The sequence below is a fragment of the Phyllobates terribilis genome, unplaced genomic scaffold (genome assembly GCF_046119375.1).
Source record: "Phyllobates terribilis strain yellow unplaced genomic scaffold, ASM4611937v1 Scaffold_3__8_contigs__length_932513732, whole genome shotgun sequence".
In the NCBI taxonomy this organism is placed as follows: Eukaryota; Metazoa; Chordata; class Amphibia; order Anura; family Dendrobatidae; genus Phyllobates; species Phyllobates terribilis.
In genome coordinates this window covers 856,817,531-856,833,586 of record NW_027362763.1, presented here as the reverse complement: position 1 = coordinate 856,833,586, position 16,056 = coordinate 856,817,531, and the positions used below count along the sequence as shown (strand labels likewise).

Sequence of the window (16,056 nt, the reverse complement as noted above, 5' to 3'; positions counted from 1 at the left end):
CCTAGAAGAGGCTGCGGCCTTTGGGGATGGAAAAACAAAAAGGGCAACACACAGCCAGCCGGGCGACAGCCCATCATCTTCCATAGGCTGCTCCATGTTCTGGTCCATCCTGCTGCCAGAGCGTCACTTACATTTCCAGCTCCCCAGAAGGGGGCCGTCCATGGCCACAATATTCAAATGAGGGCCATCTCCCAACCAACCACAGGATTCAGTCTCCCACTGAAAGCCCACCCCCCACTCATTCTGTTGTTCAACCAAATGAAGGAAGCCCCAGCAAGCTGGAGCATGCAAAAATTGCCACAAAACTCAGTTTTGCTCCTCTCCACGGAAATCTTTAGTAAAAGGCGAAAGATTTTTACGTTCTGAAGAGAAGCCAGAGTATACTGGGCAAGGGCCTCCTCCCGACCTACCGCCATGGCCGCAGCCCTCCCTTGGCCCAGGGAGACCACCTAGAAGAGGCTGCGGCCTTTGGGGATGGAAAAACAAAAAGGGCAACACACAGCCAGCCGGGCGACAGCCCATCATCTTCCATAGGCTGCTCCATGTTCTGGTCCATCCTGCTGCCAGAGCGTCACTTACACTTCCAGCTCCCCAGAAGGGGGCCGTCCATGGCCACAATATTCAAATGAGGGCCATCTCCCAACCAACCACAGGATTCAGTCTCCCACTGAAAGCCCACCCCCCACTCATTCTGTTGTTCAACCAAATGAAGGAAGCCCCAGCAAGCTGGAGCATGCAAAATTTGCCACAAAACTCAGTTTTGCTCCTCTCCACGGAAATCTTTAGTAAAAGGCAAAAGATTTTTACGTTCTGAAGAGAAGCCAGAGTATACTGGGCAAGGGCCTCCTCCCGACCTACCGCCATGGCCGCAGCCCTCCCTTGGCCCAGGGAGACCACCTAGAAGAGGCTGCGGCCTTTGGGGATGGAAAAACAAAAGGGGCAACACACAGCCAGCCGGGCGACAGCCCATCATCTTCCATAGGCTGCTCCATGTTCTGGTTCATCCTGCTGCCAGAGCGTCACTTACACTTCCAGCTCCCCAGAAGGGGGCCATCCATGGCCACAATATTCAAATGAGGGCCACCTCCCAACCAACCACAGGATTCAGTCTCCCACTGAAAGCCCACCCCCCACTCATTCTGTTGTTCAACCAAATGAAGGAAGCCCCAGCAAGCTGGAGCATGCAAAAATTGCCACAAAACTCAGTTTTGCTCCTCTCCACGGAAATCTTTAGTAAAAGGCGAAAGATTTTTACGTTCTGAAGAGAAGCCAGAGTATACTGGGCAAGGGCCTCCTCCCGACCTACCGCCATGGCCGCAGCCCTCCCTTGGCCCAGGGAGACCACCTAGAAGAGGCTGCGGCCTTTGGGGATGGAAAAACAAAAAGGGCAACACACAGCCAGCCGGGCGACAGCCCATCATCTTCCATAGGCTGCTCCATGTTCTGGTCCATCCTGCTGCCAGAGCGTCACTTACACTTCCAGCTCCCCAGAAGGGGGCCGTCCATGGCCACAATATTCAAATGAGGGCCACCTCCCAACCAACCACAGGATTCAGTCTCCCACTGAAAGCCCACCCTCCACTCATTCTGTTGTTCAACCAAATGAAGGAAGCCCCAGCAAGCTGGAGCATGCAAAAATTGCCACAAAACTCAGTTTTGCTCCTCTCCACGGAAATCTTTAGTAAAAGGCGAAAGATTTTTACGTTCTGAAGAGAAGCCAGAGTATACTGGGCAAGGGCCTCCTCCCGACCTACCGCCATAGCCGCAGCCCTCCCTTGGCCCAGGGAGCCCACCTAGAAGAGGCTGCGGCCTTTGGGGATGGAAAAACAAAAAGGGCAACACACAGCCAGCCGGGCGACAGCCCATCATCTTCCATAGGCTGCTCCATGTTCTGGTCCATCCTGCTGCCAGAGCGTCACTTTCACTTCCAGCTCCCCAGAAGGGGGCCGTCCATGGCCACAATATTCAAATGAGGGCCACCTCCCAACCAACCACAGGATTCAGTCTCCCACTGAAAGCCCACCCCCCACTCATTCTGTTGTTCAACCAAATGAAGGAAGCCCCAGCAAGCTGGAGCATGCAAAAATTGCCACAAAACTCAGTTTTGCTCCTCTCCATGGAAATCTTTAGTAAAAGGCGAAAGATTTTTACGTTCTGAAGAGAAGCCAGAGTATACTGGGCAAGGGCCTCCTCCCGACCTACCGCCATGGCCGAAGCCCTCCCTTGGCCCAGGGAGACCACCTAGAAGAGGCTGCGGCCTTTGGGGATGGAAAAACAAAAAGGGCAACACACAGCCAGCCGGGCGACAGCCCATCATCTTCCATAGGCTGCTCCATGTTCTGGTCCATCCTGCTGCCAGAGCGTCACTTACACTTCCAGCTCCCCAGAAGGGGGCCGTCCATGGCCACAATATTCAAATGAGGGCCACCTCCCAACCAACCACAGGATTCAGTCTCCCACTGAAAGCCCACCCCCCACTCATTCTGTTGTTCAACCAAATGAAGGAAGCCCCAGCAAGCTGGAGCATGCAAAAATTGCCACAAAACTCAGTTTTGCTCCTCTCCACGGAAATCTTTAGTAAAAGGCGAAAGATTTTTACGTTCTGAAGAGAAGCCAGAGTATACTGGGCAAGGGCCTCCTCCCGACCTACCGCCATGGCCGCAGCCCTCCCTTGGCCCAGGGAGACCACCTAGAAGAGGCTGCGGCCTTTGGGGATGGAAAAACAAAAAGGGCAACACACAGCCAGCCGGGCGACAGCCCATCATCTTCCATAGGCTGCTCCATGTTCTGGTCCATCCTGCTGCCAGAGCGTCACTTACACTTCCAGCTCCCCAGAAGGGGGCCGTCCATGGCCACAATATTCAAATGAGGGCCACCTCCCAACCAACCACAGGATTCAGTCTCCCACTGAAAGCCCACCCCCCACTCATTCTGTTGTTCAACCAAATGAAGGAAGCCCCAGCAAGCTGGAGCATGCAAAAATTGCCACAAAACTCAGTTTTGCTCCTCTCCACGGAAATCTTTAGTAAAAGGCGAAAGATTTTTACATTCTGAAGAGAAGCCAGAGTATACTGGGCAAGGGCCTCCTCCCGACCTACCGCCATGGCCGCAGCCCTCCCTTGGCCCAGGGAGACCACCTAGAAGAGGCTGCGGCCTTTGGGGATGGAAAAACAAAAAGGGCAACACACAGCCAGCCGGGCGACAGCCCATCATCTTCCATAGGCTGCTCCATGTTCTGGTCCATCCTGCTGCCAGAGCGTCACTTACACTTCCAGCTCCCCAGAAGGGGGCCGTCCATGGCCACAATATTCAAATGAGGGCCACCTCCCAACCAACCACAGGATTCAGTCTCCCACTGAAAGCCCACCCTCCACTCATTCTGTTGTTCAACCAAATGAAGGAAGCCCCAGCAAGCTGGAGCATGCAAAAATTGCCACAAAACTCAGTTTTGCTCCTCTCCACGGAAATCTTTAGTAAAAGGCGAAAGATTTTTACGTTCTGAAGAGAAGCCAGAGTATACTGGGCAAGGGCCTCCTCCCGACCTACCGCCATGGCCGCAGCCCTCCCTTGGCCCAGGGATCCCACCTAGAAGAGGCTGCGGCCTTTGGGGATGGAAAAACAAAAAGGGCAACACACAGCCAGCCGGGCGACAGCCCATCATCTTCCATAGGCTGCTCCATGTTCTGGTCCATCCTGCTGCCAGAGCGTCACTTACACTTCCAGCTCCCCAGAAGGGGGCCGTCCATGGCCACAATATTCAAATGAGGGCCACCTCCCAACCAACCACAGGATTCAGTCTCCCACTGAAAGCCCACCCCCCACTCATTCTGTTGTTCAACCAAATGAAGGAAGCCCCAGCAAACTGGAGCATGCAAAAATTGCCACAAAACTCAGTTTTGCTCCTCTCCACGGAAATCTTTAGTAAAAGGCGAAAGATTTTTACGTTCTGAAGAGAAGCCAGAGTATACTGGGCAAGGGCCTCCTCCCGACCTACCGCCATGGCCGCAGCCCTCCCTTGGCCCAGGGAGACCACCTAGAAGAGGCTGCGGCCTTTGGGGATGGAAAAACAAAAAGGGCAACACACAGCCAGCCGGGCGACAGCCCATCATCTTCCATAGGCTGCTCCATGTTCTGGTCCATCCTGCTGCCAGAGCGTCACTTACACTTCCAGCTCCCCAGAAGGGGGCCGTCCATGGCCACAATATTCAAATGAGGGCCACCTCCCAACCAACCACAGGATTCAGTCTCCCACTGAAAGCCCACCCCCCACTCATTCTGTTGTTCAACCAAATGAAGGAAGCCCCAGCAAGCTGGAGCATGCAAAAATTGCCACAAAACTCAGTTTTGCTCCTCTCCACGGAAATCTTTAGTAAAAGGCGAAAGATTTTTACGTTCTGAAGAGAAGCCAGAGTATACTGGGCAAGGGCCTCCTCCCGACCTACCGCCATGGCCGCAGCCCTCCCTTGGCCCAGGGAGACCACCTAGAAGAGGCTGCGGCCTTTGGGGATGGAAAAACAAAAAGGGCAACACACAGCCAGCCGGGCGACAGCCCATCATCTTCCATAGGCTGCTCCATGTTCTGGTCCATCCTGCTGCCAGAGCGTCACTTACACTTCCAGCTCCCCAGAAGGGGGCCGTCCATGGCCACAATATTCAAATGAGGGCCACCTCCCAACCAACCACAGGATTCAGTCTCCCACTGAAAGCCCACCCCCCACTCATTCTGTTGTTCAACCAAATGAAGGAAGCCCCAGCAAGCTGGAGCATGCAAAAATTGCCACAAAACTCAGTTTTGCTCCTCTCCACGGAAATCTTTAGTATAAGGCGAAAGATTTTTACGTTCTGAAGAGAAGCCAGAGTATACTGGGCAAGGGCCTCCTCCCGACCTACCGCCATGGCCGCAGCCCTCCCTTGGCCCAGGGAGACCACCTAGAAGAGGCTGCGGCCTTTGGGGATGGAAAAACAAAAAGGGCAACACACAGCCAGCCGGGCGACAGCCCATCATCTTCCATAGGCTGCTCCATGTTCTGGTCCATCCTGCTGCCAGAGCGTCACTTACACTTCCAGCTCCCCAGAAGGGGGCCGTCCATGGCCACAATATTCAAATGAGGGCCACCTCCCAACCAACCACAGGATTCAGTCTCCCACTGAAAGCTCACCCCCCACTCATTCTGTTGTTCAACCAAATGAAGGAAGCCCCAGCAAGCTGGAGCATGCAAAAATTGCCACAAAACTCAGTTTTGCTCCTCTCCACGGAAATCTTTAGTAAAAGGCGAAAGATTTTTACGTTCTGAAGAGAAGCCAGAGTATACTGGGCAAGGGCCTCCTCCCGACCTACCGCCATGGCCGCAGCCCTCCCTTGGCCCAGGGAGACCACCTAGAAGAGGCTGCGGCCTTTGGGGATGGAAAAACAAAAAGGGCAACACACAGCCAGCCGGGCGACAGCCCATCATCTTCCATAGGCTGCTCCATGTTCTGGTCTATCCTGCTGCCAGAGCGTCACTTACACTTCCAGCTCCCCAGAAGGGGGCCGTCCATGGCCACAATATTCAAATGAGGGCCACCTCCCAACCAACCACAGGATTCAGTCTCCCACTGAAAGCCCACCCCCCACTCATTCTGTTGTTCAACCAAATGAAGGAAGCCCCAGCAAGCTGGAGCATGCAAAAATTGCCACAAAACTCAGTTTTGCTCCTCTCCACGGAAATCTTTAGTAAAAGGCGAAAGATTTTTACGTTCTGAAGAGAAGCCAGAATATGCTGGGCAAGGGCCTCCTCCCGACCTACCGCCATGGCCGCAGCCCTCCCTTGGCCCAGGGAGACCACCTAGAAGAGGCTGCGGCCTTTGGGGATGGAAAAACAAAAAGGGCAACACACAGCCAGCCGGGCGACAGCCCATCATCTTCCATAGGCTGCTCCATGTTCTGCTCCATCCTGCTGCCAGAGCGTCACTTACACTTCCAGCTCCCCAGAAGGGGGCCGTTAATGGCCACAATATTCAAATGAGGGCCACCTCCCAACCAACCACAGGATTCAGTCTCCCACTGAAAGCCCACCCCCCACTCATTCTGTTGTTCAACCAAATGAAGGAAGCCCCAGCAAGCTGGAGCATGCAAAAATTGCCACAAAACTCAGTTTTGCTCCTCTCCACGGAAATCTTTAGTAAAAGGCGAAAGATTTTTACGTTCTGAAGAGAAGCCAGAGTATACTGGGCAAGGGCCTCCTCCCGACCTACCGCCATGGCCGCAGCCCTCCCTTGGCCCAGGGAGACCACCTAGAAGAGGCTGCGGCCTTTGGGGATGGAAAAACAAAAAGGGCAACACACAGCCAGCCGGGCGACAGCCCATCATCTTCCATAGGCTGCTCCATGTTCTGGTCCATCCTGCTGCCAGAGCGTCACTTACACTTCCAGCTCCCCAGAAGGGGGCCGTCCATGGCCACAATATTCAAATGAGGGCCACCTCCCAACCAACCACAGGATTCAGTCTCCCACTGAAAGCCCACCCCCCACTCATTCTGTTGTTCAACCAAATGAAGGAAGCCCCAGCAAGCTGGAGCATGCAAAAATTGCCACAAAACTCAGTTTTGCTCCTCTCCACGGAAATCTTTAGTAAAAGGCGAAAGATTTTTACGTTCTGAAGAGAAGCCAGAGTATACTGGGCAAGGGCCTCCTCCCGACCTACCGCCATGGCCGCAGCCCTCCCTTGGCCCAGGGAGACCACCTAGAAGAGGCTGCGGCCTTTGGGGATGGAAAAACAAAAAGGGCAACACACAGCCAGCCGGGCGACAGCCCATCATCTTCCATAGGCTGCTCCATGTTCTGGTCCATCCTGCTGCCAGAGCGTCACTTACACTTCCAGCTCCCCAGAAGGGGGCCGTCCATGGCCACAATATTCAAATGAGGGCCACCTCCCAACCAACCACAGGATTCAGTCTCCCACTGAAAGCCCACCCTCCACTCATTCTGTTGTTCAACCAAATGAAGGAAGCCCCAGCAAGCTGGAGCATGCAAAAATTGCCACAAAACTCAGTTTTGCTCCTCTCCACGGAAATCTTTAGTAAAAGGCGAAAGATTTTTACGTTCTGAAGAGAAGCCAGAGTATACTGGGCAAGGGCCTCCTCCCGACATACCGCCATGGCCGCAGCCCTCCCTTGGCCCAGGGATCCCACCTAGAAGAGGCTGCGGCCTTTGGGGATGGAAAAACAAAAAGGGCAACACACAGCCAGCCGGGCGACAGCCCATCATCTTCCATAGGCTGCTCCATGTTCTGGTCCATCCTGCTGCCAGAGCGTCACTTACACTTCCAGCTCCCCAGAAGGGGGCCGTCCATGGCCACAATATTCAAATGAGGGCCACCTCCCAACCAACCACAGGATTCAGTCTCCCACTGAAAGCCCACCCCCCACTCATTCTGTTGTTCAACCAAATGAAGGAAGCCCCAGCAAGCTGGAGCATGCAAAAATTGCCACAAAACTCAGTTTTGCTCCTCTCCACGGAAATCTTTAGTAAAAGGCGAAAGATTTTTACGTTCTGAAGAGAAGCCAGAGTATACTGGGCAAGGGCCTCCTCCCGACCTACCGCCATGGCCGCAGCCCTCCCTTGGCCCAGGGAGACCACCTAGAAGAGGCTGCGGCCTTTGGGGATGGAAAAACAAAAAGGGCAACACACAGCCAGCCGGGCGACAGCCCATCATCTTCCATAGGCTGCTCCATGTTCTGGTCCATCCTGCTGCCAGAGCGTCACTTACACTTCCAGCTCCCCAGAAGGGGGCCGTCCATGGCCACAATATTCAAATGAGGGCCACCTCCCAACCAACCACAGGATTCAGTCTCCCACTGAAAGCCCACCCTCCACTCATTCTGTTGTTCAACCAAATGAAGGAAGCCCCAGCAAGCTGGAGCATGCAAAAATTGCCACAAAACTCAGTTTTGCTCCTCTCCACGGAAATCTTTAGTAAAAGGCGAAAGATTTTTACGTTCTGAAGAGAAGCCAGAGTATACTGGGCAAGGGCCTCCTCCCGACCTACCGCCATGGCCGCAGCCCTCCCTTGGCCCAGGGAGCCCACCTAGAAGAGGCTGCGGCCTTTGGGGATGGAAAAACAAAAAGGGCAACACACAGCCAGCCGGGCGACAGCCCATCATCTTCCATAGGCTGCTCCATGTTCTGGTCCATCCTGCTGCCAGAGCGTCACTTACACTTCCAGCTCCCCAGAAGGGGGCCGTCCATGGCCACAATATTCAAATGAGGGCCACCTCCCAACCAACCACAGGATTCAGTCTCCCACTGAAAGCCCACCCCCCACTCATTCTGTTGTTCAACCAAATGAAGGAAGCCCCAGCAAGCTGGAGCATGCAAAAATTGCCACAAAACTCAGTTTTGCTCCTCTCCATGGAAATCTTTAGTAAAAGGCGAAAGATTTTTACGTTCTGAAGAGAAGCCAGAGTATACTGGGCAAGGGCCTCCTCCCGACCTACCGCCATGGCCGCAGCCCTCCCTTGGCCCAGGGAGACCACCTAGAAGAGGCTGCGGCCTTTGGGGATGGAAAAACAAAAAGGGCAACACACAGCCAGCCGGGCGACAGCCCATTATCTTCCATAGGCTGCTCCATGTTCTGGTCCATCCTGCTGCCAGAGCGTCACTTACACTTCCAGCTCCCCAGAAAGGGGCCGTCCATGGCCACAATATTCAAATGAGGGCCACCTCCCAACCAACCACAGGATTCAGTCTCCCACTGAAAGCCCACCCCCCACTCATTCTGTTGTTCAACCAAATGAAGAAAGCCCCAGCAAGCTGGAGCATGCAAAAATTGCCACAAAACTCAGTTTTGCTCCTCTCCACGGAAATCTTTAGTAAAAGGCGAAAGATTTTTACGTTCTGAAGAGAAGCCAGAGTATACTGGGTAAGGGACTCCTCCCGACCTACCGCCATGGCCGCAGCCCTCCCTTGGCCCAGGGAGACCACCTAGAAGAGGCTGCGGCCTTTGGGGATGGAAAAACAAAAAGGGCAACACACAGCCAGCCGGGCGACAGCCCTTCATCTTCCATAGGCTGCTCCATGTTCTGGTCCATCCTGCTGCCAGAGCGTCACTTACACTTCCAGCTCCCCAGAAGGGGGCCGTCCATGGCCACAATATTCAAATGAGGGCCACCTCCCAACCAACCACAGGATTCAGTCTCCCACTGAAAGCCCACCCCCCACTCATTCTGTTGTTCAACCAAATGAAGGAAGCCCCAGCAAACTGGAGCATGCAAAAATTGCCACAAAACTCAGTTTTGCTCCTCTCCACGGAAATCTTTAGTAAAAGGCGAAAGATTTTTACGTTCTGAAGAGAAGCCAGAGTATACTGGGCAAGGGCCTCCTCCCGACCTACCGCCATGGCCGCAGCCCTCCCTTGGCCCAGGGAGACCACCTAGAAGAGGCTGCGGCCTTTGGGGATGGAAAAACAAAAAGGGCAACACACAGCCAGCCGGGCGACAGCCCATCATCTTCCATAGGCTGCTCCATGTTCTGGTCCATCCTGCTGCCAGAGCGTCACTTACACTTCCAGCTCCCCAGAAGGGGGCCGTCCATGGCCACAATATTCAAATGAGGGCCACCTCCCAACCAACCACAGGATTCAGTCTCCCACTGAAAGCCCACCCCCCACTCATTCTGTTGTTCAACCAAATGAAGGAAGCCCCAGCAAGCTGGAGCATGCAAAAATTGCCACAAAACTCAGTTTTGCTCCTCTCCACGGAAATCTTTAGTAAAAGGCGAAAGATTTTTACGTTCTGAAGAGAAGCCAGAGTATACTGGGCAAGGGCCTCCTCCCGACCTACCGCCATGGCCGCAGCCCTCCCTTGGCCCAGGGAGACCACCTAGAAGAGGCTGCGGCCTTTGGGGATGGAAAAACAAAAAGGGCAACACACAGCCAGCCGGGCGACAGCCCATCATCTTCCATAGGCTGCTCCATGTTCTGGTCCATCCTGCTGCCAGAGCGTCACTTACACTTCCAGCTCCCCAGAAGGGGGCCGTCCATGGCCACAATATTCAAATGAGGGCCACCTCCCAACCAACCACAGGATTCAGTCTCCCACTGAAAGCCCACCCCCCACTCATTCTGTTGTTCAACCAAATGAAGGAAGCCCCAGCAAGCTGGAGCATGCAAAAATTGCCACAAAACTCAGTTTTGCTCCTCTCCACGGAAATCTTTAGTATAAGGCGAAAGATTTTTACGTTCTGAAGAGAAGCCAGAGTGTACTGGGCAAGGGCCTCCTCCCGACCTACCGCCATGGCCGCAGCCCTCCCTTGGCCCAGGGAGACCACCTAGAAGAGGCTGCGGCCTTTGGGGATGGAAAAACAAAAAGGGCAACACACAGCCAGCCGGGCGACAGCCCATCATCTTCCATAGGCTGCTCCATGTTCTGGTCCATCCTGCTGCCAGAGCGTCACTTACACTTCCAGCTCCCCAGAAGGGGGCCGTCCATGGCCACAATATTCAAATGAGGGCCACCTCCCAACCAACCACAGGATTCAGTCTCCCACTGAAAGCTCACCCCCCACTCATTCTGTTGTTCAACCAAATGAAGGAAGCCCCAGCAAGCTGGAGCATGCAAAAATTGCCACAAAACTCAGTTTTGCTCCTCTCCACGGAAATCTTTAGTAAAAGGCGAAAGATTTTTACGTTCTGAAGAGAAGCCAGAGTATACTGGGCAAGGGCCTCCTCCCGACCTACCGCCATGGCCGCAGCCCTCCCTTGGCCCAGGGAGACCACCTAGAAGAGGCTGCGGCCTTTGGGGATGGAAAAACAAAAAGGGCAACACACAGCCAGCCGGGCGACAGCCCATCATCTTCCATAGGCTGCTCCATGTTCTGGTCCATCCTGCTGCCAGAGCGTCACTTACACTTCCAGCTCCCCAGAAGGGGGCCGTCCATGGCCACAATATTCAAATGAGGGCCACCTTCCAACCAACCACAGGATTCAGTCTCCCACTGAAAGCCCACCCCCCACTCATTCTGTTGTTCAACCAAATGAAGGAAGCCTCAGCAAGCTGGAGCATGCAAAAATTGCCACAAAACTCAGTTTTGCTCCTCTCCACGGAAATCTTTAGTAAAAGGCGAAAGATTTTTAGGTTCTGAAGAGAAGCCAGAGTACACTGGGCAAGGGCCTCCTCCCGACCTACCGCCATGGCCGCAGCCCTCCCTTGGCCCAGGGAGACCACCTAGAAGAGGCTACGGCCTTTGGGGATGGAAAAACAAAAAGGGCAACACACAGCCAACCGGGCGACAGCCCATCATCTTCCATAGGCTGCTCCATGTTCTGGTCCATCCTGCTGCCAGAGCGTCACTTACACTTCCAGCTCCCCAGAAGGGGGCCGTCCATGGCCACAATATTCAAATGAGGGCCACCTCCCAACCAACCACAGGATTCAGTCTCCCACTGAAAGCCCACCCCCCACTCATTCTGTTGTTCAACCAAATGAAGGAAGCCCCAGCAAGCTGGAGCATGCAAAAATTGCCACAAAACTCAGTTTTGCTCCTCTCCACGGAAATCTTTAGTAAAAGGCGAAAGATTTTTACGTTCTGAAGAGAAGCCAGAGTATACTGGGCAAGGGCCTCCTCCCGACCTACCGCTATGGCCGCAGCCCTCTCTTGGCCCAGGGAGACCACCTAGAAGAGGCTGCGGCCTTTGGGGATGGAAAAACAAAAAGGGCAACACACAGCCAGCCGGGCGACAGCCCATCATCTTCCATAGGCTGCTCCATGTTCTGGTCCATCCTGCTGCCAGAGCGTCACTTACACTTCCAGCTCCCCAGAAGGGGGCCGTCCATGGCCACAATATTCAAATGAGGGCCACCTTCCAACCAACCACAGGATTCAGTCTCCCACTGAAAGCCCACCCCCCACTCATTCTGTTGTTCAACCAAATGAAGGAAGCCTCAGCAAGCTGGAGCATGCAAAAATTGCCACAAAACTCAGTTTTGCTCCTCTCCACGGAAATCTTTAGTAAAAGGCGAAAGATTTTTAGGTTCTGAAGAGAAGCCAGAGTACACTGGGCAAGGGCCTCCTCCCGACCTACCGCCATGGCCGCAGCCCTCCCTTGGCCCAGGGAGACCACCTAGAAGAGGCTACGGCCTTTGGGGATGGAAAAACAAAAAGGGCAACACACAGCCAACCGGGCGACAGCCCATCATCTTCCATAGGCTGCTCCATGTTCTGGTCCATCCTGCTGCCAGAGCGTCACTTACACTTCCAGCTCCCCAGAAGGGGGCCGTCCATGGCCACAATATTCAAATGAGGGCCACCTCCCAACCAACCACAGGATTCAGTCTCCCACTGAAAGCCCACCCCCCACTCATTCTGTTGTTCAACCAAATGAAGGAAGCCCCAGCAAGCTGGAGCATGCAAAAATTGCCACAAAACTCAGTTTTGCTCCTCTCCACGAAAATCTTTAGTAAAAGGCGAAAGATTTTTACGTTCTGAAGAGAAGCCAGAGTATACTGGGCAAGGGCCTCCTCCCGACCTACCGCTATGGCCGCAGCCCTCCCTTGGCCCAGGGAGACCACCTAGAAGAGGCTGCGGCCTTTGGGGATGGAAAAACAAAAAGGGCAACACACAGCCAGCCGGGCGACAGCCCATCATCTTCCATAGGCTGCTCCATGTTCTGGTCCATCCTGCTGCCAGAGCGTCACTTACACTTCCAGCTCCCCAGAAGGGGGCCGTCCATGGCCACAATATTCAAATGAGGGCCACCTCCCAACCAACCACAGGATTCAGTCTCCCACTGAAAGCCCACCCCCCACTCATTCTGTTGTTCAACCAAATGAAGGAAGCCCCAGCAAGCTGGAGCATGCAAAAATTGCCACAAAACTCAGTTTTGCTGCTCTCAACGGAAATCTTTAGTAAAAGGCAAAAGATTTTTACGTTCTGAAGAGAAGCCAGAGTATACTGGGCAAGGGCCTCCTCCCGACCTACCGCCATGGCCGCAGCCCTCCCTTGGCCCAGGGAGACCACCTAGAAGAGGCTGCGGCCTTTGGGGATGGAAAAACAAAAAGGGCAACACACAGCCAGCCGGGCGACAGCCCATCATCTTCCATAGGCTGCTCCATGTTCTGGTTCATCCTGCTGCCAGAGCGTCACTTACACTTCCAGCTCCCCAGAAGGGGGCCGTCCATGACCACAGTATTCAAATGAGGGCCACCTCCCAACCAACCACAGGATTCAGTCTCCCACTGAAAGCCCACCCCCCACTCATTCTGTTGTTTAACCAAATGAAGGAAGCCCCAGCAAGCTGGAGCATGCAAAAATTGCCACAAAACTCAGTTTTGCTCCTCTCCACGGAAATCTTTAGTTAAAGGCGAAAGATTTTTACGTTCTGAAGAGAAGCCAGAGTATACTGGGCAAGGGCCTCCTCCCGACCTACCGCCATGGCCGCAACCCTCCCTTGGCCCAGGGAGACCACCTAGAAGAGGCTGCGGCCTTTGGGGATGGAAAAACAAAAAGGGCAACACACAGCCAGCCGGGCGACAGCCCATCATCTTCCATAGGCTGCTACATGTTCTGGTCCATCCTGCTGCCAGAGCATCACTTACACTTCCAGCTCCCCAGAAGGGGACCGTCCATGGCCACAATATTCAAATGAGGGCCACCTCCCAACCAACCACAGGATTCAGTCTCCCACTGAAAGCACACCCCCCACTCATTCTGTTGTTCAACCAAATGAAGGAAGCCCCAGCAAGCTGGAGCATGCAAAAATTGCCACAAAACTCAGTTTTGCTCCTCTCCACAGAAATCTTTAGTAAAAGGCGAAAGATTTTTACGTTCTGAAGAGAAGCCAGAGTATACTGGGCAAAGGCCTCCTCCCGACCTACCGCCATGGCCGCAGCCCTCCCTTGGCCCAGGGAGACCACCTAGAAGAGGCTGCGGCCTTTGGGGATGGAAAAACAAAAAGGGCAACACACAGCCAGCCGGGCGACAGCCAATCATCTTCCATAGGCTGCTCCATGTTCTGGTCCATCCTGCTGCCAGTGCGTCACTTACACTTCCAGCTCCCCAGAAGGGGGCCGTTCCTGGCAACAATATTCAAATGAGGGCCACCTCCCAACCAACCACAGGATTCAGTCTACCACTGAAAGCCCACCCCCCACTCATTCTGTTGTTCAGCCAAATGAAGGAAGCCCCAGCAAGCTGGAGCATGCAAAAATTGCCACAAAACTCAGTTTTGCTCCTCTCCACGGAAATCTTTAGTAAAAGGCGAAAGATTTTTACGTTCTGAATAGAAGCCAGAGTATACTGGGCAAGGGCCTCCTCCCGACCTACCGCCATGGCCGCAGCCCTCCCTTGGCCCAGGGAGACCACCTAGAAGAGGCTGCGGCCTTTGGGGATGGAAAAACAAAAAGGGCAACACACAGCCAGCCGGGCGACAGCCCATCATCTTCCATAGGCTGCTCCATGTTCTGGTCCATCCTGCTGCCAGAGCGTCACTTACACTTCCAGCTCCCCAGAAGGGGGCCGTCCATGGCCACAATATTCAAATGAGGGCCACCTCCCCTCCCTTGGCCCAGGGAGACCACCTAGAAGAGGCTGCGGCCTTTGGGGATGGAAAAACAAAAAGGGCAACACACAGCCAGCCGGGCGACAGCCAATCATCTTCCATAGGCTGCTCCATGTTCTGGTCCATCCTGCTGCCAGAGCGTCACTTACACTTCCAGCTCCCCAGTAGGGGGCCGTCCATGGCCACAATATTCAAATGAGGGCCACCTCCCAACCAACCACAGGATTCAGTCTCCCACTGAAAGCCCACCCCCCACTCATTCTGTTGTTCAGCCAAATGAAGGAAGCCCCAGCAAGCTGGAGCATGCAAAAATTGCCACAAAACTCAGTTTTGCTCCTCTCCACGGAAATCTTTAGTAAAAGGCGAAAGATTTTTACGTTCTGAAGAGAAGCCAGAGTATACTGGGCAAGGGCCTCCTCCCGACCTACCGCCATGGCCGCAGCCCTCCCTTGGCCCAGGGAGACCACCTAGAAGAGGCTGCGGCCTTTGGGGATGGAAAAACAAAAAGGGCAACACACAGCCAGCCGGGCGACAGCCCATCATCTTCCATAGGCTGCTCCATGTTCTGGTCCATCCTGCTGCCAGAGCGTTACTTACACTTCCAGCTCCCCAGAAGGGGGCCGTCCATGGCCACAATATTCAAATGAGGGCCACCTCCCAACCAACCACAGGATTCAGTCTCCCACTGAAAGCCCACCCCCCACTCATTCTGTTGTTCAACCAAATGAAGGAAGCCCCAGCAAGCTGGAGCATGCAAAAATTGCCACAAAACTCAGTTTTGCTCCTCTCCACGGAAATCTTTAGTAAAAGGCGAAAGATTTTTACGTTCTGAAGAGAAGCCAGAGTATACTGGGCAAGGGCCTCCTCCCGACCTACCGCCATGGCCGCAGCCCTCCCTTGGCCCAGGGAGACCACCTAGAAGAGGCTGCGGCCTTTGGGGATGGAAAAACAAAAAGGGCAACACACAGCCAGCCGGGCGACAGCCCATCATCTTCCATAGGCTGCTCCATGTTCTGGTCCATTCTGCTGCCAGAGAGTCACTTACACTTCCAGCTCCCCAGAAGGGGGCCGTCCATGGCCACAATATTCAAATGAGGGCCACATCCCAACCAACCACAGGATTCAGTCTCCCACTGAAAGCCCACCCCCCACTCATTCTGTTGTTCAACCAAATGAAGGAAGCCCCAGCAAGCTTGAGCATGCAAACATTGCCACAAAACTCAGTTTTGCTCCTCTCCACGGAAATCTTTACTAAAAGGCGAAAAATTTTTACGTTCTGAAGAGAAGCCAAAGTATAGTGGGCAAGGGCCTCCTCCCGACCTACCGCCATGGCCGCAGCCCTCCCTTGGCCCAGGGAGACCACCTAGAAGAGGCTGCGGCCTTTGGGGGTGGAAAAACAAAAAGGGCAACACACAGCTAGCCGGGCGACAGCCCATCATCTTCCATAGGCTGCTCCATGTTCTGGTCCATCCTGCTGCCAGAGAGTCACTTTCACTTCCAGCTCCCCAGAAGGGGGCCGTCCA

At 54.2% G+C, this 16,056-nt stretch overlaps 35 non-coding genes across 35 annotated transcripts; all 35 read right to left on the bottom strand.

Annotated features, from left to right (window-relative positions):
- Positions 1 to 266: 266 nt before the first annotated feature.
- Positions 267 to 382, bottom strand: LOC141260964 (U5 spliceosomal RNA). Its single transcript, XR_012319678.1, has one exon. It is a non-coding gene; the product is annotated as a U5 spliceosomal RNA (small nuclear RNA).
- Positions 383 to 714: 332 nt separating this feature from the next.
- On the bottom strand, positions 715 to 830 carry LOC141259913 (U5 spliceosomal RNA). The gene has a single exon (XR_012318680.1). It is a non-coding gene; the product is annotated as a U5 spliceosomal RNA (small nuclear RNA).
- A 332-nt stretch (positions 831 to 1,162) lies between these two features.
- LOC141260963 (U5 spliceosomal RNA) lies at positions 1,163 to 1,278 on the bottom strand. The gene has a single exon (XR_012319677.1). It is a non-coding gene; the product is annotated as a U5 spliceosomal RNA (small nuclear RNA).
- A 332-nt stretch (positions 1,279 to 1,610) lies between these two features.
- On the bottom strand, positions 1,611 to 1,726 carry LOC141260962 (U5 spliceosomal RNA). Its single transcript, XR_012319676.1, has one exon. It is a non-coding gene; the product is annotated as a U5 spliceosomal RNA (small nuclear RNA).
- Positions 1,727 to 2,058: 332 nt separating this feature from the next.
- Positions 2,059 to 2,174, bottom strand: LOC141260082 (U5 spliceosomal RNA). Its single transcript, XR_012318842.1, has one exon. It is a non-coding gene; the product is annotated as a U5 spliceosomal RNA (small nuclear RNA).
- A 332-nt stretch (positions 2,175 to 2,506) lies between these two features.
- On the bottom strand, positions 2,507 to 2,622 carry LOC141260960 (U5 spliceosomal RNA). The gene has a single exon (XR_012319674.1). It is a non-coding gene; the product is annotated as a U5 spliceosomal RNA (small nuclear RNA).
- Positions 2,623 to 2,954: 332 nt separating this feature from the next.
- On the bottom strand, positions 2,955 to 3,070 carry LOC141259815 (U5 spliceosomal RNA). The gene has a single exon (XR_012318583.1). It is a non-coding gene; the product is annotated as a U5 spliceosomal RNA (small nuclear RNA).
- A 332-nt stretch (positions 3,071 to 3,402) lies between these two features.
- LOC141260959 (U5 spliceosomal RNA) lies at positions 3,403 to 3,518 on the bottom strand. Its single transcript, XR_012319673.1, has one exon. It is a non-coding gene; the product is annotated as a U5 spliceosomal RNA (small nuclear RNA).
- Positions 3,519 to 3,850: 332 nt separating this feature from the next.
- LOC141259939 (U5 spliceosomal RNA) lies at positions 3,851 to 3,966 on the bottom strand. Its single transcript, XR_012318704.1, has one exon. It is a non-coding gene; the product is annotated as a U5 spliceosomal RNA (small nuclear RNA).
- Positions 3,967 to 4,298: 332 nt separating this feature from the next.
- LOC141260958 (U5 spliceosomal RNA) lies at positions 4,299 to 4,414 on the bottom strand. The gene has a single exon (XR_012319672.1). It is a non-coding gene; the product is annotated as a U5 spliceosomal RNA (small nuclear RNA).
- Positions 4,415 to 4,746: 332 nt separating this feature from the next.
- LOC141260199 (U5 spliceosomal RNA) lies at positions 4,747 to 4,862 on the bottom strand. The gene has a single exon (XR_012318958.1). It is a non-coding gene; the product is annotated as a U5 spliceosomal RNA (small nuclear RNA).
- Positions 4,863 to 5,194: 332 nt separating this feature from the next.
- Positions 5,195 to 5,310, bottom strand: LOC141260957 (U5 spliceosomal RNA). Its single transcript, XR_012319671.1, has one exon. It is a non-coding gene; the product is annotated as a U5 spliceosomal RNA (small nuclear RNA).
- A 332-nt stretch (positions 5,311 to 5,642) lies between these two features.
- On the bottom strand, positions 5,643 to 5,758 carry LOC141259868 (U5 spliceosomal RNA). Its single transcript, XR_012318636.1, has one exon. It is a non-coding gene; the product is annotated as a U5 spliceosomal RNA (small nuclear RNA).
- Positions 5,759 to 6,090: 332 nt separating this feature from the next.
- Positions 6,091 to 6,206, bottom strand: LOC141260956 (U5 spliceosomal RNA). Its single transcript, XR_012319670.1, has one exon. It is a non-coding gene; the product is annotated as a U5 spliceosomal RNA (small nuclear RNA).
- Positions 6,207 to 6,538: 332 nt separating this feature from the next.
- Positions 6,539 to 6,654, bottom strand: LOC141260955 (U5 spliceosomal RNA). The gene has a single exon (XR_012319669.1). It is a non-coding gene; the product is annotated as a U5 spliceosomal RNA (small nuclear RNA).
- A 332-nt stretch (positions 6,655 to 6,986) lies between these two features.
- Positions 6,987 to 7,102, bottom strand: LOC141260954 (U5 spliceosomal RNA). Its single transcript, XR_012319668.1, has one exon. It is a non-coding gene; the product is annotated as a U5 spliceosomal RNA (small nuclear RNA).
- Positions 7,103 to 7,434: 332 nt separating this feature from the next.
- Positions 7,435 to 7,550, bottom strand: LOC141260953 (U5 spliceosomal RNA). The gene has a single exon (XR_012319667.1). It is a non-coding gene; the product is annotated as a U5 spliceosomal RNA (small nuclear RNA).
- A 332-nt stretch (positions 7,551 to 7,882) lies between these two features.
- LOC141260952 (U5 spliceosomal RNA) lies at positions 7,883 to 7,998 on the bottom strand. Its single transcript, XR_012319666.1, has one exon. It is a non-coding gene; the product is annotated as a U5 spliceosomal RNA (small nuclear RNA).
- A 332-nt stretch (positions 7,999 to 8,330) lies between these two features.
- LOC141260081 (U5 spliceosomal RNA) lies at positions 8,331 to 8,446 on the bottom strand. The gene has a single exon (XR_012318841.1). It is a non-coding gene; the product is annotated as a U5 spliceosomal RNA (small nuclear RNA).
- Positions 8,447 to 8,778: 332 nt separating this feature from the next.
- On the bottom strand, positions 8,779 to 8,894 carry LOC141260951 (U5 spliceosomal RNA). The gene has a single exon (XR_012319665.1). It is a non-coding gene; the product is annotated as a U5 spliceosomal RNA (small nuclear RNA).
- A 332-nt stretch (positions 8,895 to 9,226) lies between these two features.
- Positions 9,227 to 9,342, bottom strand: LOC141259928 (U5 spliceosomal RNA). The gene has a single exon (XR_012318693.1). It is a non-coding gene; the product is annotated as a U5 spliceosomal RNA (small nuclear RNA).
- A 332-nt stretch (positions 9,343 to 9,674) lies between these two features.
- On the bottom strand, positions 9,675 to 9,790 carry LOC141260949 (U5 spliceosomal RNA). The gene has a single exon (XR_012319663.1). It is a non-coding gene; the product is annotated as a U5 spliceosomal RNA (small nuclear RNA).
- A 332-nt stretch (positions 9,791 to 10,122) lies between these two features.
- Positions 10,123 to 10,238, bottom strand: LOC141260240 (U5 spliceosomal RNA). Its single transcript, XR_012318998.1, has one exon. It is a non-coding gene; the product is annotated as a U5 spliceosomal RNA (small nuclear RNA).
- Positions 10,239 to 10,570: 332 nt separating this feature from the next.
- On the bottom strand, positions 10,571 to 10,686 carry LOC141260948 (U5 spliceosomal RNA). Its single transcript, XR_012319662.1, has one exon. It is a non-coding gene; the product is annotated as a U5 spliceosomal RNA (small nuclear RNA).
- Positions 10,687 to 11,018: 332 nt separating this feature from the next.
- Positions 11,019 to 11,134, bottom strand: LOC141260461 (U5 spliceosomal RNA). The gene has a single exon (XR_012319212.1). It is a non-coding gene; the product is annotated as a U5 spliceosomal RNA (small nuclear RNA).
- Positions 11,135 to 11,466: 332 nt separating this feature from the next.
- Positions 11,467 to 11,582, bottom strand: LOC141260946 (U5 spliceosomal RNA). The gene has a single exon (XR_012319661.1). It is a non-coding gene; the product is annotated as a U5 spliceosomal RNA (small nuclear RNA).
- Positions 11,583 to 11,914: 332 nt separating this feature from the next.
- Positions 11,915 to 12,030, bottom strand: LOC141260460 (U5 spliceosomal RNA). Its single transcript, XR_012319211.1, has one exon. It is a non-coding gene; the product is annotated as a U5 spliceosomal RNA (small nuclear RNA).
- Positions 12,031 to 12,362: 332 nt separating this feature from the next.
- On the bottom strand, positions 12,363 to 12,478 carry LOC141260111 (U5 spliceosomal RNA). Its single transcript, XR_012318870.1, has one exon. It is a non-coding gene; the product is annotated as a U5 spliceosomal RNA (small nuclear RNA).
- Positions 12,479 to 12,810: 332 nt separating this feature from the next.
- Positions 12,811 to 12,926, bottom strand: LOC141260450 (U5 spliceosomal RNA). Its single transcript, XR_012319201.1, has one exon. It is a non-coding gene; the product is annotated as a U5 spliceosomal RNA (small nuclear RNA).
- A 332-nt stretch (positions 12,927 to 13,258) lies between these two features.
- LOC141260198 (U5 spliceosomal RNA) lies at positions 13,259 to 13,374 on the bottom strand. The gene has a single exon (XR_012318957.1). It is a non-coding gene; the product is annotated as a U5 spliceosomal RNA (small nuclear RNA).
- Positions 13,375 to 13,706: 332 nt separating this feature from the next.
- Positions 13,707 to 13,822, bottom strand: LOC141260037 (U5 spliceosomal RNA). The gene has a single exon (XR_012318799.1). It is a non-coding gene; the product is annotated as a U5 spliceosomal RNA (small nuclear RNA).
- A 332-nt stretch (positions 13,823 to 14,154) lies between these two features.
- LOC141259976 (U5 spliceosomal RNA) lies at positions 14,155 to 14,270 on the bottom strand. Its single transcript, XR_012318740.1, has one exon. It is a non-coding gene; the product is annotated as a U5 spliceosomal RNA (small nuclear RNA).
- A 547-nt stretch (positions 14,271 to 14,817) lies between these two features.
- LOC141260945 (U5 spliceosomal RNA) lies at positions 14,818 to 14,933 on the bottom strand. Its single transcript, XR_012319660.1, has one exon. It is a non-coding gene; the product is annotated as a U5 spliceosomal RNA (small nuclear RNA).
- A 332-nt stretch (positions 14,934 to 15,265) lies between these two features.
- On the bottom strand, positions 15,266 to 15,381 carry LOC141260944 (U5 spliceosomal RNA). Its single transcript, XR_012319659.1, has one exon. It is a non-coding gene; the product is annotated as a U5 spliceosomal RNA (small nuclear RNA).
- Positions 15,382 to 15,713: 332 nt separating this feature from the next.
- On the bottom strand, positions 15,714 to 15,829 carry LOC141260579 (U5 spliceosomal RNA). Its single transcript, XR_012319323.1, has one exon. It is a non-coding gene; the product is annotated as a U5 spliceosomal RNA (small nuclear RNA).
- Between the last annotated feature and the right edge of the window lie 227 nt (positions 15,830 to 16,056).